The sequence below is a fragment of the Pithys albifrons genome, chromosome 13 (genome assembly GCF_047495875.1).
Source record: "Pithys albifrons albifrons isolate INPA30051 chromosome 13, PitAlb_v1, whole genome shotgun sequence".
NCBI classification, from domain to species: domain Eukaryota; kingdom Metazoa; phylum Chordata; class Aves; order Passeriformes; family Thamnophilidae; genus Pithys; species Pithys albifrons.
Window position 1 is genome coordinate 6,244,629 of NC_092470.1, and position 23,776 is coordinate 6,268,404.

Consider the following 23,776-nt stretch of genomic DNA (forward strand, 5'->3'; position numbering starts at 1 on the left):
ACAAGAATCACTGAGTCCAACTCCTAAGTCAGTGGCCCACATAGGGGATTGAATTCATGACCTTGGCATGATTACAACCACATTTTAACCAACTGAGCTCATCTCAGGGTTCAAGGTGTGACCTCAGCAGTGCCCAGCACAGGGGACAGTCACTGCCCTGGGCCTGTGTCCACACTATGGCTGGTGCAAGCCAGGATATTGTTGGCCCTTTTGCCCACCTGGGCACACCTGGGCTCAGGTCCAGCAGCTGTCACCAGCCCCCTCAGGTCCATTCCTGCTGGGTTACTTTCCAGCCACTCCAAGACTGGAGCATTCCATGGGGTTGTTGCAACCCAAGCACAGGATCCGGCACTTGGTCTTGTTGAACATCGTAAAACTGGCCTTGGTTCAGCAATCCAACCTGTCCAGATCCCTCTGACGATCCTTCCTGTCCTCCAGCAGGTTAACACTCTTGGTCCGACCTGGAAGAGGACCCTGCTCTGGTGCTTCACAAGCCAAGGAAGGGAGGATTCAAGGCTGAATGCTTTCTCCACTCAGCCATGAGAAATCTTTTTTTTTTCCTTTTTCTCTCCCACTCAAGAGCTTTCTGGTTATTGTGGAGGGTCTTCTACCAGGAGATGCATTTCATCTCCCCACCTACACCCCAGCAGCACCTGCACACAAGAGATCAGCATTTATCTGTGCTTCTCCAACCAGCACTAGACTGACCTGGTTTCAGTGTCCTTGATGTTGTGCAAAACAACAGAAAAACTGAAAAAGTAGGTCAAAATTCTCTGTGGCAGTTTCAGGCTGGGAACAGCCCTGACAAAGCTGGCTGCAGACTATGGTGAGCAGGTGCACGTCACGTCAGATGCCCCACACTTGCAAGATTGTTCCCACCTCTGAAGGCTGCAGATGCCTTTTAAACATTACAAACTGCTCCTGTTGAATCACTTGACCCAGCGATTTAATCTTCAGCTTGTGCAGTTGGTTTTGTTCAGGAGGCACAGACATGGTATTTAAGTTTAAATTGCTGGGAAGGGAGAAGGATGGACAACTACAGATCACTACTCTCATTCCTTACTCATGAATGCCCAGGACTGTCAAGGTGACTTCCTCCAATTACAGTTTTTATGGACAGGGATGAACCCAAACAAACTCACCCCCTTTTCCATCTGAGAGAAAATGAACTTTTGTGAGACCTTTTCCTTGAAGACCTTTTGAAGGTGCTAAAATACATTAATTGTACAATCCTCAACTAAATATGTTGGCAAGTTCCTTTTTCAAGTGGGTCTTGGTTGATCCTTTCACCGAAAGCAATCCAAGCACCCATTCTCTAAATTCATTTCTGAACTTTGCTTTCAATCCCCTCCGCACAAGCTCAGCATGGAAACCAGCAATTGTAGGGAGGAGAAAAGAAATTTTACTTGGCAATTTAAATCTTCCACACAAGGAGAGTCAAAACAAAGCATAAAGCATTTTCCAGGGAAGTGGTTTGTGACTGAGCTCAATCCATCGACTTCTCTTCCCCAGTTGAGTCCCAGCCAAACACGCGGCAGCAGCCACGGATTCATATTCCTATGGATGTAACAAAGCACTAGAGACCATAATCTGACAGAAAAAGAGGGTTAGTGCTGTTTGTGAAGAGGTGGATTATCCTGGAGCAGCTAAAGGAACAGTTGAACACTTGAATAAAATGAAAAAATCCCCTAATGAAACCTGAGCTCTGCATATTTTCATTTTTTCTTTAGGCTGGGCAGAGAAAACACTGAAAAACAACTGCCAGATCAGCTTCACTCTACCTTCTGAGGCTTGAGCAGAACATCAGACACCAATCCTCTGCAGAAAAGCCTGCCAGAGAGCCAAAGCCCTGCTGTCAGCAGCACCAATCAAAGCAGGTGCTCAGCCCACACGCTGAGCCTGCCCAGCACCAGCCCCAGCACCCTTAGCACCCTGGGGGGTCCTGCAGCCCCTGCCATGGGAGGGAACCCTCACACCACCAGCAGTTTTGAGATCTACCTCCTGATTTTACAGTAACCCACCCCAGCTTTACAATCCAACACTCAGAAACTTTAAAATCAGAAAAGACCTCCAAGATCAGCAAGTCCAATTTTTGAAAGGCTTTTCAAAGAGCCTGATGGTCAGGATATCAGCTCTGCTCGCAAAACAGGTTGTGTGAAGCCCTGTAAGATCAGGTTCCAGCAGGAAGAGAGATTTATGGGGTTGCTACAGAGGAAATGAGGAAAAAACTGACAGCAGCAAAGGGTCTGCAAGAGACCTGGGGCAGGATGAGAACCCTGAAGACATTCTCTTCTCTGATATCCAAGCATCTCATACACCTGTATTTTTAATTTCATCTTAAAATGCTTAAAAGCAGAAAGAGGTGCACCATCCCCTTCCTTCCAGGCAATGGATTTGAAGAAGAAAGGGGCAAAGATGACTTCTAGACAGCCATGTGCATCGATCCTCAAGGAATGACCCACACCAGGAGGGTTCAGGTGCATCCATGGTGGTTGATGGATATAGTTTGCAGTTACTGGTGTCAATGACGAGCATGTCCTCCCCAAGACCACCATGGCAGCCCAGGCTCTGGAGCAGCATTGGATCACTGGCAGCAAAAGTGATTTTGCAGATTTACAGCCTAATGTAACACAGATGCACCTCAATCATCCACGAGTGTTTTCTCTGCACACTGCCTGGCAAGGAAAAGCAGCCTGGAGAATGAATTGCAGGCAGGCTCCAAGAGCTTGAAAAGACTGGTGAATTTGGCAGCTAAACACAAAAAACAGCCCGAAAAACCTTTGCAGTATCCAAACCATGAAGTGCCTTTTTTCTGCTTTCAGAAAGGAAAGCAAGTTATCAAGTTCAGAGCCAACACAGCTCTCACAGTGTGAACGTGTGTGTGGGGTGGGGAAAAGCCTCTTCCTAGAAGAAAAGGCCTTTTGAAGTTGAGGAGATGGGGTCAAAGGAAACGAAAGACCCTTGATGGCAAGGGTGGTAGTGGAGCCCAACAGACAGCCCTGAGGTGCTGAGAGGCATCTGGCCACGTGTCCAGGGCAGACACTCAGCAGGTGTTTCCCCTGTGGAAGGACACTTGATATTCATGTCAAGTCCCACCCAGTATCCATAAAAAGTGTCATTATAGACCAGCAACGAGGGGGGATTCAGGTGGAGGCTCTCTGTATCCCAGCCTGAGAAGAGCTCCAGGTCCCCAGGCTTGGCTTGTGGTTGCTGGACGGGAACAGGCTGCCTCTCTGTCCCATCAATACCCAGGGCACCTCAAAAAGCTGAGGACAAACAAGGAGAATGGTTTCTTTGTGGCCTCCTATCAGCTCCTTAAAATGAGATTTTCAGACAACACAGGCCAGATTCAGGATGAACCATCAGGTGCTCAGTGTTTTTACCTGATGGCTCAGGAGACAAGAGAACATTTGGCCTCTTGCAGCACTGGGCCCTAAACACAGGTGTAAGGGCTCTCTCAGTGTCCAAGGGTCACTACAAAGCAGCAAAGCCTTGGAGAAAATTCCACTTCCGTGCAACAGGCACATCAGAATGAGGTGCCCTCAGAAAGGCAGTTTCACACAAGTACCTAATTCAGTGCGAGGGTTAGGGCACCGAGTGCCAAAGGAAGATGCAGCCCAGCAGGTGAGCCCTGCAGGGATGAACAGCAGCCATCAGCCAAAGCACATCTGGCCGTAAGAGGTGTCCTTGTCCTTCTGTAATGTGAGTATGACCCCACAGGAACTCAAGCAGTTGTTCCAGCACAAAGCCTCATATGAAGAGAGGGGAAAAAGAGAAACGCAGAAGAAGAGAACATGTCCAAGAACAGTTTAGGTAAGTAGAAGGCACAAGTATGTTCTGTGCAGCTAAACACTGAGACCTGGCCTGGCAGGCAAAGCCCAAATGTCCCATAGCAAATGGGGAAGAGGACAACTCTGCCAAGTCTGTGTCACTCCATCCCACAGACTCTCAATGTTGCCCAACAGACTTAACTCTGGGTTGCTCATCACCAGAAACTCCTCGTAAGAGCTGGGGAACGAACTGGAAACACAGTGATGTAAGAGACGGTGAGCTGGAACTGCAGCATCTCTTAAAGCAATAGTGATGGTGATGCCAAAAGGAGAGAGGTGGAGCACACGAAGGGGAAACACAAGAAAAGTTGATACTTTATGACTTAATGTAGATGTAATTTCATTTTAATGCCTGAACTTCACTTCTCCTTATGTGAAGTCACTGTCTTTTCCAGTAGTCATGGAGAGAGGATCAGACCACACTGTCACCTCATATAACGAGACATTTGGCAGGAATTCAACTGACATCACCTACATATTTTCCTTGCAACTAAACCATGCCTTGAAGAGGAAACTACATACCTGAGACCTACATGGGGAGAGAAACCTGCCCCAGCCTTTAATGTGCTGTTTATTTGGAGGCAAATTGCTGTTGGACACGGGTGACCGACCTCTGCACCTGGTTATGAGGTTTAGAGCACAAGGGAGCTGAGAAGGTAAGAACCAAGACTCCTAAGTAATAAATCCTGCTCATTTGTGCTTAATAAATATGTTGCTTCAGCCCCTGCAAACAAATTTCACCGCTGCTGCCAGCACCCTGATCCCCTGCCAGCACATTCTTCTCTCCCATCTTTGTTTTCAGTAGAGGAAGGTTTGCATGGGGATAGATTACTTCCATTAAAAGCTGACAGAAGTCAATATTTAAGGCACTGTTACACTCAAAGCCTGAAGCCTTTCGCAGCAATTTGTCTTCCCTTCCTGTTATGGCATTATAAAAACTCCATGTCAACACTGCAGCCCCAAAAAACAGTCCAAAAAAACCCTACCTATCCCACAGGGCAGCATCCTCACAGTACATAAAGAACCACCTTTTCCCTTCTCTCTGAGATTTAGGACTCCCCTGTTCGGATCTCCCAGCTCTATGTCCTGATGAAACAGTTCAGCTGTCAGAAGAGTTGGATCTGCATTGCCCACATCACTGAAAGATGCCAGGAATTACCTGTAGACCAAACAAAATACCCACTGGACAAGCACAACTTCCCTTGCAGGAGAGCCAGAAGATGTTTAGATGCTGTCTTGCCTTTTAAAATTTCATTTATTTTATTTTTCTTCATTTATTTCTAAACAAAGCAAAGGTCGCTCAGTTTGCTGGCAGAGGAGCCACCTCCTCCCCAGGGCAAGGTCCAGCCTTGGTTACTGGTTTCATTCTGTGTCTGCCAGTGGCTGCACCCACACAAACCTCATCCATAAAAACCTGCACTTCCTCAGCAGAGCCATCAGGCACCCTAATCCCAAGGTACACAGTCAGACAGTTGCGTTTGTTCACAGAAAGTAAATGTTTGTGCCCAGTTCCTTCCTCAATGTGGCACGGAAGTGCCCGGAACACCCGCCTGCAGGGGAAGCCAAGCAGAAGCCATCGATACTCCAGAGAGCAGCTACACAGCTTTAAAAAAATCACAGTACTTGAAGGTTTCTATTGTTGGTTGATTTTCCAAGGGTTTTCTTCCTCAAATCTCAAGGTAGCAAGTTGTCAGCGCCTTGAAAGCCTTCACATGCTGGATGGGTGTTTTAGATTCTTCCAGATGAGTAGGAAGCACCCTCCCATACCTGTCATTTTCCTACCTGTGATTCTCAAGTGAAGATTCTTTGTAAAATCACCCTGAGATGAGGACCATGAACTAAGACAGGTGGAGCAGCATCAGGAGATGCAGCCATTTCACATCAGCACCCCTGGGAAACCACCCAGCACACCAGGACATGCCTGGGTGGCACAAGCAGCATCAGAGATGGCAACAAACACCCTCTGGTTTCTCACAGTGACAATCTGCAGAAGCTCTGGAGGTATCTTCTGCCTGTGCCCACCCATCTCACACATGGGCTTTCATGCACCATCAAACTCATCAAATTTCCCCCTTTAAGCTCCCAGTGATGGGACAAGTTTAAATTTGGGAAGGATCAGCCTGGTATGAGGCATCACCACCCCTTTCTTGTTCGCACTCTTAACACAGGTTGACAAACAGGGGTGCTCAGACATCACCTGCCTTTGCACCAGGTGATGGAGAATGTCAACACCAAGAGGGTGTTAATGTCTGCAAGGACATCAGGTAATCCCCAAAACCTCTTCATCCCAAGAAAAACAACATGAAGCTGTGTCAGGGGAGGTTTAGACTGGATATTTGGAAAAAGTTCTTCCCCCAGAGGGGCGTCGGGCACTGAACAGGCTCCCCAGGGCAGTGGTCACAGAACCAAGGCTGACAGAGCTCAAGGAGAGTTTGGACAATGCTCTTAGGAACAGAGTGGGATTATTGGGGTGTCCTGTGTAGGGCCAGGAGCTGGACTTGATGATCCCTGTGAGTCCCAACTCAGGATATTCTATGATTTATGATTTTTCAAGCCACAAAACTAACTCCAAAGCCATATCCAGCTTCCACAGCACATTTATTTTCATTATCAAAGCCAGTTATTGGGTGATGCTGCTGTGCCAAGGCTATGGCAGCAGATTGAATTCACACCAACCTCTGCCACCACCACCACCAATAACCCTTTATCTGCCTGCACCTGAACTCTCTGGTCAATAAGGCACTCACAGGTAGTGAGCAAACACTTCAGCCACCTTTTTATGCCACATCACCTCTCCATTTTGGTCACTTCCATTCAGATCTGAACTCCCCAGTGGCAGAAGAGAATCTCCACTGAAGCTCTTCCACACCTTGAAGGAGGACACTGGATTCCCAACCCACAGCACATCCAGCTCTGAGCAGTGTCAGCGCGTGGCGGGAACAGGCAGCGCTGACACAAACGTTCAAGCTCACGGTGCATCCGATGGAGCAACGTCAGCTTAAGGCAACGGCCTGTAAACCAGCAGGGAAAGCGGCTGAAGAGATGTCGCAGTTTTGGAGAGGTAATTTTACATGACAGCTTTTCCTGCTTCCCTCCTTTGCCTCATGTTGAGGACTTTGCACAGTTCACAGCCTGGCTCCTCTGTTTGCTGTAAACTCCAGACGTGCCCATGGAAAGGGAATATTGTGCCAAAACAAACAAATCTGCCACCCACTTGTGGTCCAGCAATCTATTAGGAAGGAAAGGCAAGGCACTGCCATAAAAACTATAAATACCCCCTGGTATGGACAAAGTGAAGTCCTGCAGCTAACAAAAGCAAGGATTTTCCTCCATTCCCTGAGGATTTAGACTTATGTGTTGGCACTCTCCCCTTTGGGAAATTTCTAACCTATTCATGTGTTTCACAGGATGGTTTGTGTTGGAGGGAGCCTTAAAGACCATCTCATTCCAATTCCTGCCATGGGCAGGGACACCTTCCCCTATCCCAGGTTGCTCCGAGCCCTGTCCAGCGTGGCCTTCAACACTTCCAGGGGTGGGGCAGCCACAGCTTCTCTGAGCAACCTGAGCCAGGGCCTCCCCACCTTCACAGCCAAGAATCCCTTCGCAATATCCCGTCTAACCCTGCCCTCTGGCAGTGGGAAGCCATTTCCCCTTATCCTGTCCCTCCATCCCTTGTCCAAAGTCCCTCTCCAACTCTCTTGGAGCTCCTTTAGGCACTGGAAGGGGCTCTCAGGTCTCCTGGAGCCTTCTCTTCTCCATGTGAACCCCCTGAGCTCTCCCAGCCTGGCTCGTGGGAGTGCAGGTGGAGGGTCAATCACATTTGACACAATATTCCATTTTGGGTGGCCAGTAGCAACATCCAGCCAAGATCACAGGAGCACAGGAAATGCACAGCGATGCTCTGTGTCGGAGCAAAGGACTTGGAGACTGTTTCATGACCTGTGATATCATCAATTAAATGGTGCTGGATGGATTTTCCCCACTTGACTACATTTCTCCAGCTTCTATGACAATCTGTGCAGCCTCCTGATACCTGCAGCTCACAGAATGGAGCTCTGCAGCTTTGTGTCACACAGGGCAGCTCATCTCCTCCTCGAACCTGTGTCCTTCAGAGCTCATTTGAGGTTAACCACCATCCTTGTTCGCAGCACTGTGTCCCCAAAGACAGCATCTCAGAAAAAGCAACGCTGGATACAATTTCAGCCAACTTGGACATCTATATCATAAAGGTTTTTTTTAACTATTTTCCATTTGCATTGATGGGTGAGAGAACAAGAACGGGGAGAACATTGTTTTGTAACAGAAACTGCCCAGATTTGATACTCATTCACCTGGAGAAGAAAGTTTGGGAGAGAAGGAAACTGAGGGCCATCTGACATCTGTCATCTGTTATAGGAAATGTTAAAAATTGGACTTCCCAGCATCTGAAGACAACATTAAAATGGAAAACAAACTCTCAGCCACCATCTTTCTGCAGGATGTGTCTCAGGACACGGGGAAGCTGCACACAGAGAAGGGAACAATCTACTTCAGTGTGGTCAAACCCTTGTTTGAGATGGATCATTGCTTGACCACCTCTATAAAGCACTGAATGTCCAACAGCTGCCACCACCTTTCCAGGGGACTTTGCTTCACTACCTACACTGTCTGAACTGATTTACAGCCCTGCAAACCTCTGCTGATGCTTGAGGAAGAGAGGATGACAACAACCATATATTTGCCTGTAGAAATCGTTCACCATCACCTGCCAGCTGGCCAGGAAGCAGGTCAGATAGTCCCTGTCTGCAGCTGATCTCTCCTCTTCCACAGGGCACATGGAAGGACTTCTGACAGGAAACAGGAGATGCCACTTCCAGGAACCAGCTCTTCTGGTGTCCCCTGAAATGCCACCAAATACAGGTGACGATGCCCACAGACCCTCTGACCTAACCCTAACCCTAACACACACACATGCTGGGAAAATCAAAGGAGAATGAAGATTTTACAGCCTTTTCCAGGAATTATCCCCTGGATTACTGCAGTAAGTGCATGTTAGCACTGGAGTTTGGTTGTTCTAAGGACAGGTCAGTTATACTGCTTTCCCAATTCATGTTTACACATAAGAAAGCAGCTTATACCTGAATCTTCATGGCAATCAGATACAAATCTCAGCTATTAAGCTTTAGTTTTCCTGGTGGTGGTTTTCTTTCCCAGGAAAGCAATCACTGAGATCAAGCACCCATGCACAGCTCAAAACTAGCTCTCCCAGCTCTGTTTAAACCAGAGTTTGGGTGTGAGTCAAAGCTTTGTATGTACAGTGTTTCAGAGACTCCTGGAATCATGGAATGTTTTGGGTTGGAACAGACCCTAAAGCTCATCTTTTTCCCCTGCCATGGGCAAAGATGCCACTCATTAGGTTGGGTTGCTTCTGGATTTGATCTTACAGTCACTCAGATACACAGAAACAAGTTTAATACTCGATCATCTACAAGTGTTGAAGGGAAAGGGGTTCAAGGTGCTACTTCAAGCACCAGTCTCACATCCTACTAAAAAAAAAAAAAGGGACATTCAACTCATCTCCTGCTTAAGTGATACCAAAACTTCATGGTAGGCATGTAGAGCTTCAGAAAAAAACCACTAAAACAAAGTGTAACACGTACCAAAATCCCTATGGATGATGACTGGGGCATCCACACTGTGTCCTGAAGCATTTCCAGGACTGGGAAAGTCTTATTTCCCACAGACCCTCTGACCTCTGAAACCCTGAAGTCAGACTCTGCAGAGTTGAACTTCTCCACCCAATCCATATTTCTTGGGCACAGAGCTGTCACCAGTAGCCCCAGTTAAAGACCAACACATTTTCTCTTGAAGATTAACTGTCCAATACACACCTCTATGTCCAAACTGCACAACAAGGGGCAGCACAATGGGAGCAAGATATCCCTGTGGGGAAGGGAAATTACACAGCTCTGCTTTGATTTATCTGGTCTCTGCAGAGCTGGACAAGAAAACAACAGACCCAAAAATCCTGTCTGAGATCATTCAACCCCAGCAGGGGTCCCTGTGCAGTCTTGTCCCACACAGAGCACTCCTGGAAGGACAGTGCTACACAAAACCCCCAAAATAGGGATGTTTCAGAGGCAAGAGCTGCTGGCACCTTCTCGTAGTGCCCACCAGGACCATTCACCCCATGACCCCCAGAAAAACACTAGGACACCCTTTAACCTCGGATAAACAACTGAGGCAGGAGTTGGGATTCCCATGGAAATATGAAGTCGAGTCAGTTTAGCAAAGCACAAGGATTCATCACAGAAGACCTACAGATCCATAGCAAGATGTTGGCAAATCCACCAGACAGACTTAACCCATACACAGCTAATTGTCCCACAAATGCTAATTCTCCTAAGGCAGCTTGATCCCACTCTCTGCTCCCAACAGCACATTTATGGAAAACCATGGAAAAGGCCTCACAGCATTCCACAAAACCCAGGATCCATCACAGCACAAATGAAACTGCCAGGCTTGCAGAGGGATTTTAGCAAGGAAATGGAAATCACGCTGACACACAATTGTTCCGCCCCCCCGTTCGCCTTCACACATTTCTCACAGGTCAATTTTAAAGAATTAAGTCTTGTTCAGAGAAACATCTGGTGGCTGTTGCTACAGGAAACCGACTATCTGCAACATTTGAGCAAAAATAATGAGTTACATAAAAGCCAGACTGCATAAGCAAGGACAAGTGTTTTGCCAGTCTGTGAATCTCAAACCTCACATGAAACCTTGAGTTTTATTATTGGGTTAGAATACAATGAAGTGAACCCATGCACACAACCAAAGCCATGAAGATTCGAGTTTTCTCTAAGTTCATGAGAATTTAATCATGGTATATTGGAATTAACCTTCTAGCCAGCAACTGTCCTAAAGATTTTCTGTAAACAGCAGAGACAGATGAATTACAGCTTAAAAATGGACCAGTTCAGCTCTAGGCACTTTCAGACTTAGTTCAAGCCAGGACAAGTTAAAGAGTTCAAGAAGAGAGTTTTGGTCTTTAATTCTTTGAGTCAGGAGTTCTCCCACACCTAGTGGGAGAATATTTTCCCTTAATGCTACAGATCCCCTTTTCCTCAGGGTTTTTCAGTGTCTGGAGACCGACACCCACCAGTTGATGCTACACGGGGCTGAATAGGAAGCAGAAGCTGAGCAGGAGCTCTGATGCATCACCATTTGCATCCCCAAGACCACCCAGAAGACTTTAAGATCTTTGATGGGGGCCCTCCAGCTCCTGAATTCCCATCACAGGAGGGGCAGCATTCCCGAGAACATCTCCGGCAGACAGTTCTAATATCCTGGAATTGCACTTCACATGGTGTACCTTTCTACAAATAGATATTGCTGTGCTTTAGGAGAGCTTCATCACTTCAATAATCCAGAAGCCTGATGGATGACTAATACAACAGAAAGCTCCGTGCACAGAAGGATATTTCAGCTTCCACACATCACCAGAGCCGCTCTCGGGATGCAGATGGAGAACAGCGGAGGCACCTCCGGCTTTCACTGCTTTCCCTGGTTCTGCCACGGGCTCCAAGGCTGCAGCTGCTGCTCCTCTTGCTCATTTACACCATTCAGGGGAAAAAATCCACTCCTAAAGCCAGATTCCTCAAGCAGGATGTGGCTCCTGAACCACAGTGGCAGCTCCTTGCTTGTGGGGGGAATGCACAAATGCAGGAGGGGCAGCACCTGGCGCTGCTTCCACTGGAGCTGGGAAGGAGTCAGGGCACCCTGGGGATCCCCAGGCAGGGAACATGCAGGTGAAGGCACAAATGGATGAGTCATGGCAGGAATCAGGGTGCTGCTCACAGGGGCAAGTGGAAGTCATGGAATGGGAAAACTAGAGCTCCTTTCAATACTAAATTGAAATATATAAAAAGATAGAAGAAGGCAGGAAAAGGATAGAAGTTTCACCCAAGTGAAAAAGCAGGCTACAATCCCAAACCTCATGGAAATAGGCTTATCTGATTCCAAAAAACTTCCCAAGATCCCAGACATTTTACAGGCAGGATTCAGAAAAACAAGGCAATGCCTTCAATCCCAAAGAAACCCTTCACAAGATCACAGCAGCAAAGCTTTACACAGCAGGGACTTATCTTTGAGAAAAAACAATGTGAAGGAAGGCACAAACAGAAGACACAGTCTCTGCTGGACTCACAGAAGGTACTGAAGCACTGCACTTCACCAGCCTGAATTGCTCAAGCTAAAGACTTTTCAACAATTAATGACACTCCTACTACTGCCACCAAAAATAGACAAATTGGTTTTAGGGGATGAAGCTGCAAAAATAATTTGAGATACAATATCAAGCAAAATTGAAACCAGATTTCTCCTCCAGGCTGGAAGCTACTGAGAGCATGAAACTGTTGTCCATCCATCTGCCCCCCCTCAGCTGAAATTATCAAAAGGCAATAGCTCATGAAGCTTTCTACAGAGAAAATTCTAACTGGAAATTACAAATCAGAAAGTCTTTGTTTTGTCACATCATTTTGGCCAAAAACAGGAACAACGTTCCCAAAGGATGCTGCACCATTATGGCCCTAAACAAAATGTCCCAAGGACTTAATCAGATCACTTAGTCTACACAGAAGAATAGTTTATCACCATATAAATGCTTTTTCAGAAGTCCAGAAAGGGAAATCTAGTGCCAGTTTCAGACTTTACGTGCACCCAAAAACTTCTTGTGCCAAGCAGGGACTTGCACTCTCTCAAGGTCACCCCCTCACCACACCACAACACTTGCTGGTTTATTTTCAGGAAATCAAGGGATCTCTCCATGCTGGAGTCAGTCCAACACTCTCACTTACAAATGTTATTCCTTTTGACTTCTGGAGAGGAAAATTTTCCCAACAACTTCAGTTCTGAGTTCTCTGCTTGTTCCATAGGTCAATTGTTACTGAATAAGCAACCCAGTCCCTATTTTACTTGTCACACTGGAAAAAACATGAACAGAGCACATCAGCCCTCCTCTCAATAACAAACTTAAAGCACTTTCAGAGAAGCTTCAGTTCACCACAAAAGACTCCAAACTCTCCCTGACTTTAATCCTGCCCAGTTTCCTTCTTGGAGCTATTTGTCACTGACAGGCAGCATTGCAGTCACCTCCTTTTCAGCTCAACACGTGTGCTGCTAAAAATAAAGCCAGGGAAAGGAAACAAGGGATGTAAGTTCCCAGAGAAGTTACTTAGGATGAAAAATGCTGAGAAAATTGAGAGGAAAAATATATTAAAATGGATACAAGGAATAAGAATTTAACAACTTGCACTCAGGTCTCCAATCATCCTTCCACGGGCTTGGCAGGTACTTCACACACCCCAGTGTGAAGTTACCACATTTTAGTGCCTTCCTTTATATACAGAATGGTTTGTGTTGGAAGAGACCTTAAATACTTCATTCCACCCTTCTGCCATGGGCAGGGACACCTTCCACTAGACCAGGTTGCTCCAAGCCCTGTCCAACCTGGCTTTGAACATTTCCAGGGATGGCGCAGCTACAGCTTCTCTGGGCAACTTGTGCCAGGGCCTCACCTCCCTCACTGGGAAGGATTTCTTCCACATAACTCACCTAAATTTCCCCTCTGTCAGTTTGCACCCATTCCCCTTTGTCCTGTCACTACAGTTCCAGATGAGCAGTCCCTCCTCAGCTTCCCTGTAGACCCTTCAGATCCTGAAAGGTGCTCCAAGGTCTCCATGCAACCTTCTCTCCTCTCCAGGCTGAACAGCCCCAACTCTCCCAACCTGTCTCCATAAGGGAGGTGTCTCTTAGCAAACAGAATCATAGAATCATAGAATCAATTGAATTGGAAAAGACCTCCGAGATCATCAAGTCCAACCCTTGCTCCAACTCTAGTCCCTTTACCAGATCATGGCACTCAGTGCCACGGCCAATCACACCTTAAAAACCTCCAGGGATGGGGAATCCACCCCCTCTCTGGGCAGCCCATTCCAATCCCTGAGCACTCTCTCTGCAAAGAACTTTTTTCTGATCTCCAACTTCAATTTCCCCTGGCAGAGCTTGAGCCCATCGTGCCCCCTTGTCCTATTGCTGAGTGCCTGGGAGAAGAGACCAACCCCCACCTGGCCAGAACTTCCCTTCAGGCAGTTCCAGACAGTGCTGAGGTCACCTCTGAGCCTCCTCTTCTCCAGGCTAAACACCCCCAGCTCCCTCAGCCTCTCCCCACAGCACTTGTGCTCCAGTCCCTTCTCCAGACTCGTTGCTCTTCTCTGGCCCCACTCCAGCCCCTCAATCTCTTGCCTGAACTGAGGGGCCCAGAACTGAACACAACACTCAAGGTGTGGCCTCACCAACACAGGGTACAGGGGAAGGGTCACTGCCCTGGGCCTGCTGGCCACGCTATTTTTGATACAGGACAGGATCCCACTGGCCTTCTTAGCCAAATATGGTTGGGTTTGGGTTTTTCAGGAGGGAATGTTTGAGTTCCATGCTAAGGCACTCCAGAAGACCAAAGGCACGTGATACTCACCACACGACTTTTACCTTCTTAGGCTTGTTACCCAAAATCACAGGGCAGCGAGTGCCGGGGCACGGGAGGAGCAGAGCAGCCAGGCAGGCATATCTGTACTGAACCTGGGGAGGAAGAAAGGGCATTTTAGAAAGTCTCCACACAACAGTTCACACCAGCAACTTCCAGTCTTGTGGTATTCTACTTAAAAAACAATAAAGGCATTGATTGTTTTCATTTGGATGTGGCAGCTTCCAAGTACCGAGGATGAAATGGCGCCACACACTCCTGGATAAGAGGAAAATCATTACCCTCATCCAATGTCAGGGCAAACTCAGAGCTTTCCATGCAATAAATAATGGGAATTTAAGTTCAGAAGGCAGTGTTTTCTTAAAATTCAGATGGTTCTTGCTATTCAGCAATTTGGGGGTTGCTTTTTGGTAAACTGTGTTTCCCCACCTTGGGAAACAGGTTCCCAAATCTGACCTTCCATGACACAGCACCCCTGGGCTGGCTCCATCTCCTGAGATGCTCCAGGCACTTTGGTCAGAAGGAATTACAAGGATTAGGGTTTTTTGGTGACTTTTTCTCCTTAGAAAATACCCTCCTGAGCACAGAGCCCCAAACAGCAATTTTTGAGGAGGCATGTGCTGTGCAGGGGTGTGGAAGTCAAACCAAAATGAAACTCCTCCTGGAAAACTCTTCCCAGAGTAATCAAAGTCATGCTGCTCTTTTCCCCACTCAAAACTTGGGCATGTAACATCCTTCAGAAGAAAACACTCAGGCAGTTCTAATGAAAATGAGATTTTTAAAATCAGCTTTAAGTTCTGAGCAGCTCTAACTGTCAACTCTAAGACAGGCTCTGCTGAAACAACATGTGGTGCTGACACAGGCTACAAGGAACAGGCTCCGCAGTACCCAAAGGGCATTCCAAGTCCATGCCTAAATTAGCACTTCCATCCTTATTTTCCCAACTATTACAGCAAGGATAAAAGTTTAAGGGTCCACATTAACATCTTACACCTCTTTCTTGTTAAGCATATGGGGATACTGGAGAGCATTTTTGCCTTCTCTGACATCAAGTGCCGGACAGCCCAGAGCTGCCGTGGCCGCACTGCCCAGTGACGCCGCTCTGACTGGATTACACACCAATTTGGTGTCCACCTCTGCCCTGTACTTTCAGAAGCTTGTGGTCAGTCCAGTCCAAGTCACATCCGTGCTCTCCCAATGCCATTCCTGGTTTCTGTCCTCAAGAAGCTTGGAGGATTGCTCAGTGGTGGTGTAGCAGGCTTCAAAAGCCTCCAGAGCTCCCAACTATCATTAATCAATCCTCCTCTACAATTATCCAGCACCAGCTCTGGAATGAAGCCAACCACTGGCGTGAGGAACATACACCACCACTCCAGCTGAGTGACACCCATCCCTCTCAAATGAAAAGGCATCAGGGAGCTGAATGGAGTCCTCAATATTAAGTTTATTGCAAAGCATTTAAGGCCAACTTTTGTTATACTTGACACTAAAGTGACTCCAAGTTATTTGACCGGGTTAGAGGCTGCAGCAGGGAAGAACCAGCCAAACTTGTACCAAACCAAGACTTACAACAAAGCGAAAACAAGCACCTATTCCCAGGGAAGGAGGAATTGCAGCTTTATTTAGTCACTTGTCATCCACTCCTGGGCAAAGAACACAAACATCCAATTACCATGACAGTCCACGTATTGAAATGCTGAATACCCTTTCAGCTGTGCTGTCTTGTTGCTTTGAACACGCCCCACTTAAACTTAGAAGGAAAACCAAAAATTGTGCACAAAAATTCCAAATGGGGTTCATTGGCCAGCAACTTGCTTGGTTTCTTTACATCAATCCCAACCTCTGGTAAGAGGTGGTGACTCCAAACCAGGATGCGAAACCTAAAACTATTTATAACCTGCTCCATGGTACAATGATTCACTTTAGGAATAAAGGTAAATAAATCACCTCATGCTGTCCCAAGGTTCAGATTTGAACCAGGGGTGAGGCATAATTCATGTTCTGCTTGAAGAACAAGAGGACCAGCACGTTACAGAGGATCAGAGTGTAACGTGGGAAAACCCCCTGTGCTGGCCAGGCTCTGCCACTTCCCACTGGCAAGGAGAAGTGACAAAACCCATAAACCCAACCCCACCTGATTCGAGACCTTTCCTAACAGAGCGTTCGACCTACAGCACAGCAAACACAACTCCCACGTTCACACAGATGGGACACTGGCATCTCGAGAGCCCCTGAGGTTCCAAAGGCAGAGCTCAGTGTCCATCCTTTTCCTGGCCATACACTCAGCAATCCTGTCCACATTGAATGAGGCCGGGAAGGCAGAAACCTCACTTAGCTGCAAGCACAGCATGGAACAGAAAGACACCTCTGGCAGGAGCAGAAAGCAATGGTTAACAACTAAGAGTATGTGGACAGTCTGGTTACAGCACCAGTTTATCCTGGTAAGAAGCTTCAGCCTTTCCTTTTCAACCAAGCCTTGCTGCCCAAAGTCCAACATTACGGAGAACTCACATCCCTGCATGAAGGAAAGACTAAGGCAGAAAGAAGAATGACAATGAAACCTTGAACAGCAAGAGGGACCCTCTCTAGCTCTTGACAGATAATTAACTCTTTGTATTTAATTAGCACCTCCAGACATGAAGCCTATTTCCTGTGACATCTACTTGATGGCTTCAGTGAAGCCACAGGTTTGGAGTTGCACAGCTCAGCTCAAGCTCAACAGGGCTTGGCATTGTACAACCACACAGAAGTCAGGCAGGATCCTTTGATAAGGCTGCTCTGCTTCCTCCTGGGCACTTCAGAAAGCAGAGTTATTTATTTTCCAGAGTGCCAAATGCAGAAGGACATGAAGCATTCAGGGGTGTGGAGCTGGGCATGGGTCCCACACTTCCGTATTCAGGATGTGCCCCTCTGCATCACTGAACAGAACTGTGGCAAAGCCAACTCTTCTCAGCACACAACCAATGAGCAGTGTCTTGGTCAGCCTTTTTAGGAAGAAATTCTGTACTGTAAGGGTGGTAAGGCACCGGAACAGAGAGGTTGTGCACTCCTCATGCCTGGAGTGTTCAGGACAAGACTGGACAGGGCTCTGGTCTACTGGAAAGTGTCCCTGCCCATGGCAGGGGTTGGGACGAGACAAGCTTCAAGGTCCTTTCCAACCCAAACCATTGTCTGAGTATCAGAAATCACAGAAGCACCATCTCGGCTGGAGAAGCCCCACAGATCCCCTAAACCTCTTCCAGTTGTCAGTGAGAGAGAGCCAGGCTCCACCAGAGGCTCTAAACATCACTAGATGTTTTCCCTACTACTTTTCAAAGCAAGGAGCAGATGAGAAGCTTGTTTCAGTTTCAGAGTAAAAACTAATTGCTCTGAAGGTGGGTGTGAAAAGCTGCTATTTGCTACCTAGAAGACGCAACCAGGCCTTTTATCTCCTCTGGATGCCAGGGAAATATGTGCCAGCCTGAACCGAGAGACGTGACTTTCATGGCACAGCACTTCAAAGTTGAGGTATAGCAGAGACACCTTTGGGCTCCCCAAGGAGGACTGTGCTGCTGCCACAGCAGGGAAGGTGACTCCACAAATTCACTCCTCCTCAGTTCTCTCAGGAAGCTGGAACACAGTTTTTGGATCTTTTGTTCTTCAGCTCATTATTATTTTATTACCAGTTAGCAAGCACAAAACTCTGGGTAACACTTACAAAGAGCTCCTCATCTTTGGGCTGGAAGTGTTTATACTCTTCCCAAATAAGAGAAAGAGAATAATATTAAAATTCCAACCTAATGGATTCTCTCTACTCCAAAGTATTCACACCACCCAGCATGGTAAAAAAGGTAAGATGGCTCCCACCATTAGATGATGGAACAAAACCTCAAGAGCAAACACAATGTTCCAGGACTCATGAGCTTGGACAATGACAGTTTGGCTTAGCAGTGCACAGGATGTGTAGTTCTCCAGAAATGAGGGACTTACTTGAAAAGCAACCCATCAGTCCTGGACCACAGGATGTTCAAGAGAGCAGACTCTCCAGCTCTTCCACACTCAATATGGAAAAAAATAAGGTCTCTACAGACCATTACCAGTGCATGGGAAAGCCCGTTCAGGACACCTCAACTCTGCCAGACAGCTTCAGCACAAACCTGTAAGCATATGAAGCTAAAGTTGTGTCAGGAGAGGTTTAGGTTGGATATAGGAAAAGGTCCTTTCCCCAGAGGGTGGTCAGGCACTGAACAGGCTCCCCAGGGCAGTGGTCATGGCCCCAAACATGCCAGAGCTCAAGGAGCATTTGGACAACACCCTCAGGGACAGGGTGGGATCGTTGGTGTGTCCTGTGCAGGGTCAGGAGTTGGACTTGATGATCAGTCATGTCCTCCAAGAGCCAAAGAGGTTAACCAAAGAGTACAGCCCATGCAGCTTCACCTCCAGTTTGGAACAGCAGCCATATGCAAATATTTGGGAAGGGAAGGAAGACAGCAACATACTGAACTTCTTTGTGTGTTTTTCCACCTCCAGTGGTTTCTATTTTCAGGCCTTCCCAAGTTAGTTTGGGCTTCTGGGTGTTCTGGGTGCGATTGCCGGGGTTGTCCTGCAAAGGGCCAGGAGCAGGACTTTGCTGATCCTTGTGGGTCCCATCCAACTCCACATATTTTATGATGAAGGACGTTTGGTGCAGCCTCTTCATGAGCACATCCAGTTCTTCTCCAGACTCACACAAACTTTTTGTAGCCACAACAGCCCCTTGGCTGCCTGAACAATATCCTGTGAGCTCCACCTGATCCTCTCTGAAACTCAGGGCAGCAAAAGTGTGGACTGTCCTCCCACACCCCCTACTTACGATTTTGTGACCTGACCCACCCCACTGCTGAGCCTTTAATGTCAGCTGAATGTAAATAACCACTTCTTGGCAGAAGGGAAGGAGTGAGACATGAACTTTGACTGCACAGATGAAAGAAGCAGCATTTTGCTGGGAATAAATCAACAGTGTTATCTGCCAATTATCACCAGATATCAAAACCAGCAGGGCAGCAGTGAAGCAGAAAGGACCCCAATGACACATTAAGGTTGTCTGCCCTCAATGCATGGAAAGTGGATGGGTCAAAAGGGGAAAAGCCATACCTTGTTGAGTAGATTTTGTTGTCTTTCTGCCAAAACCAAATGCATTTCAACACCTGGAGAAGAGCTGGACAGAAAGCTGGATGTTTTAACCACTGCACTTGAAGTAAAGCTCCTGCCTCGACTCAGTAATTTGCAAATTCCTCCCAGAACAGACCCCAAAGTCAACATCTACACTCATTCTGCTCAGCTGGAGAAAAAGAGAGGCAGCTTTTATCCCACACTGTACTTGGGCACTGCTTAGAACAGCACTTACCAGTTGACACCTGGGTAGGAAATTAAAATTATAAAAACCTGCTGCTTGCAAAACCCATTTGACATCTCTGTCCCAATTCCCTTATCTCAGGAGTAGCCCACACATTTCCAGCACAGCAAGAGAACACTGCAAGCAGGTCTAGATCTCAGTTCTGCCTTCAGAAAAGGAAAACGGCAAACATTTTTTTGGAGTTACCTCATGGCATGTCCAACTGCCATCCCAGCATGGGAAGGCTCAATATTCCCAGTAAGCTCTGGGACCTGCGTGTACCTCTAAGGCATTATAAGAGCCTACATTTTGTTAACAGCTGAATATTGAAGACTTCAACCCTGATGCCAACGCTCCTTGGGATGAAAGGGAAGACAGCAATGCCTCAAATAATATATGGAGACTATAAGATTTAGAGAAGGCAGGTTCAGATGGAGTCTCCTCTCAAAACAGGAATGTCCTGGAATGAAATTCTTTAAATCTTTTGACTCATCAGGAACAGAGTCCTGCTTATTCCAAATTAAATTTCACTTTATATGTTTTCCCAGAGTGTACTTCAGATACTCCCAGCATGGAACTCAACTCTGTGCTTCCAGCACCAATCACTCCACATGATGAGGTCTGATGACATCTCAGCCTGGGAGCAGAGAGATGTGATGGCTCTGGTGCAGACACTCACAAAGATAACTCTATTTTATCCTTTCCATGTGAGCCTCTGCTCCCCAAACCCTCATCTGTCTGGTACAGCCTCCAAAGCCTGAAACTCAAACAGGGAAAGCCCACCCAAGGAGTATTTTACTTTTCACTTCAAGATGATTTAACCTTTTCCCCTCAGCAGCTGCAGATACTGTGCAAGGAACAGTAGCCTGCAAGAAAGAGAACGTGTGGCTCTGGGAAAAACAAGCACATATCTTAATGTGAAACATCTGCTTTTTACTCCTCTTCAACTGCAAAGAGTTTCCCTTTAGGCTTCCCCTAAAACAAGAGCAGAGGGTACCCCATGACAGTGCCCAGTGAGGGTTTGGGTGTCATGAGCTCAGAGAGGGCCAGAATGGAATATCCACCTTGACTAAATATTGAGTCACGAAAAATATTTAAAAGTGGAATTTCAAACTCTCATTATTGTATCAAAAGAGGCTTTAAGGAACACTCTGATCACAACCTGCCCTAAGTGCCTCTACACAGCACTTGCTCACCTTCATCTATCTCCAAACCTTGCAGCACCTGCCTCACACACTCCTATTATCATTACCAAGGTGCACTTTACTCGTATTTTGTATTATTTTCTTCTTTTCCAAGGATCCCTTTCTGGGTTTCATGTGTCATGCAGTTAATATCCTTCCAGCATCTGCACAAGAAATGTTTCCACCCCCAGTCCCTCTGGGAAGAGGGATATACCCCTCGTAAGACAAGTTTAAAGTTGTACCAAATGGCATTTGTGGTCTCAGGCATGGGCGAGTTCACACTCCCAGGTGTCAATCCCAGCCCAGCACATCATGCAGTAATACTTTAAAAGAAAAATAAAAAAATAATGCCATCTAGTCTAAGTGCTTTTCTTGCAAGATCCCTTTGACTCACATCTGAAGATGAGGTGCTTCAGTTCTTCACATGCTTTTGAAGGAAGAATAACAGAGCTCTGGCTGCTCCCACCCTTTACAGCAAAGATGATTTGATCCACATCCCTCCCTTACGCCGGTTTACTCAATCATTACAGACTCTTGATTTAAGGCTCTTTCGAACAACCAGCTCAGCTGAGACTCCTCCTCAAGCCTAAGCACAAGCCACAAACCCAAATGCAGATATTTCAGATCTTTTTTCCCTACCTGAGAGATTCAGAAAGCTTGTCACATGCTCAGGTGACACTGTGGCTCTCTGAACAGAGGGGGTGACACTGAGTTAAGCTGACTAGTCTCCATTCCTCCAGGCCTCTGCTGCTCCTCAGGAGTTTTTGGAGACTTTGTGTACTTTGCTGCTTCTGGATGTCCCTCCTGGTTCTCCCTCCTCGACGTGTGAAACCCACAACAATCCACACATGCTCCAAAAATTGAGAGGATGCCTGCAGTCTAGAACTGGCACCAGGGTGGAACAGCATCTCTGCAGGAAAACCCAAGCGTGTTCTCTGTAATGTGGAGCAACCAAAGGGCTGCAGCAACCCCCTGGAATTCCTGCTGGCTTGTCCACTTAACAGACCCACTGGTGAGCCAGTCTAACTCATTATAGCAACAGGAGAAAACCAACCCAACAATACCTGGAGAGCTCTGTGCCAGGTTATAGAGTCAGGGCAGCTCAGGAACAGGTTTGACAAGCGCCAGCAGCAGTATATGGGAAAGGCAGGACCAAAACCTCCCCTTTTGTGCACTGCAGTCCCCTCTATGGAGGTAACAAAAAAGCCTTCAAAGCCTTACAAGCTTTGAACACTACACAACAGGACACTTCAATCCCAGGCAAGGTATTGAAACACCAAGTTTCATGTTTAGGTACAAAACTACATCAACAGTTCTGCATCTGTGCTAAAAAATCCTGTTTTAATAGCCCAATTCCTGATTAAAACTAGATTTTTAGCAGGCACAGAGCAGTGAGCTAAAAAAGCAACTCGGGGTCAGTCAGCCATGACATGAGCACAGGCAAAACAGCACCAGGGACGCACTGCAATCATTGTTATACAGACACTGCCTGTAATTAATATGACATGTGTTAGGACATTAACATGTGCAGCTTCACTCGTGGTTGTCCCTGCCCCGTTCCGGGCTATCACTGTCCCACAAGGAACGCCCAGCTCCCTGCTGGATCCCACACCAGGGAAGCTGAAGAGAGGCATTGTGATCACCTCCTCCCACTTTCTGCATAAAAAGGTGGAATTTCAAGAATTTTTCCCTTTTAAAGGGACCAAGATCTTCATGTTCAGTTACTTTTTTCATCCCTTATTTCTAATTTTATTTCCCTCATTTCTGTTTCTACCTATCCCACCCTGGAATGCTTTTACTCCTGAGCCACAGTGTGTTGTGTGGCACATTCCCTTTGAAGAGGCACAGCATGGGACAGCGGGAGGTGTGGACAGTGTGCTGGGATACAGCTGGACGTTTCTCCTCCTAGAAGAATCCCTAAGACACCTTCCAGAGGTTTTCCTGCCCCAGGATTCTGGAAAGGCAGTAGGTCTTAAAGGAATAACATCAAGAGAACATTTCTTGTGTCAACTCCATCCACAACAACAGTGGATGATCCAGGGAGCAGCAAGGTTCTGCAGACTTCTCCAAGATCCAGCTCTGCTGGATTACAGATGTCAGCATGGACCTACTTCCCAGTCCCACTACCATTCATTTTCTGGACCTGCTGACCCCAAGTTTGTCCAACCACATTCTGAATGCAGCTAAAACAGCAGCTTCCACAAATTCCTATAACAAGATCCAGAAGTTTGTTGCCTGCTTTTTAAAGAAATCCTTTTGCTCCCAAGATTCTCAGGCATTTCACACTCCCCAGGACAGGCAGCTGCTCCTCTGCCTTCAACTCAACTTCCCCTCCCAGTATGTTTTCCAATGCTGGTGAAGGTGCAACGATCAGAAACACACACAGCAATAGATGTAGTCACACACTCACCCACTGCAATTCACTCACTGTATTACTCAACGACCCTAATCCTTCATCAGATTAATATTTCAGCCCTCCAAAAAATAACACAATGTGTACTACCTGCAGCAAACAAGAGACCAGCGTGCCAACAACAACCCAGTCACTGTCGGGGAGATGAATCCCGGCGGCTCCAAGCTGTGCCCATGCCAACAAAAAGGCTTTTGCCCACTCACCTGCAAAAGAGTTTCTCTCACAAGCCAAAAAACCACACCACTCACTGGGCTCCTAAACACAGCATGGCAGACACCTGAAAATCCTGTTCCACTTCCCAGCAACAACTCTCCCCATTCCACTGGCAGAGTGCTACCAACTTCAGAGGAGTCTGGCATTTTTGGAGGGTGGCAGAAGAGCTCCAGAAGCCTGAGTACACACTGAAGGCATCTTCTTCGTTATGCTTGTAGGATGAATTATGTATTTAATTAGAAACAGCTTCAACGAGAAGCTGCT

The 23,776-nt window shown here is 46.9% G+C and overlaps 1 protein-coding gene across 1 annotated transcript in view; it reads right to left on the reverse strand.

The window, feature by feature from the left end:
- CSNK1G1 (casein kinase 1 gamma 1) overlaps positions 1-23,776 on the reverse strand; it is a 94,853-nt gene that overhangs the window by 60,018 nt on the left and 11,059 nt on the right. The window contains 1 exon segment of the mRNA XM_071568235.1: positions 14,341-14,444. The gene's annotated coding sequence lies outside the window, so the exon portion shown is untranslated.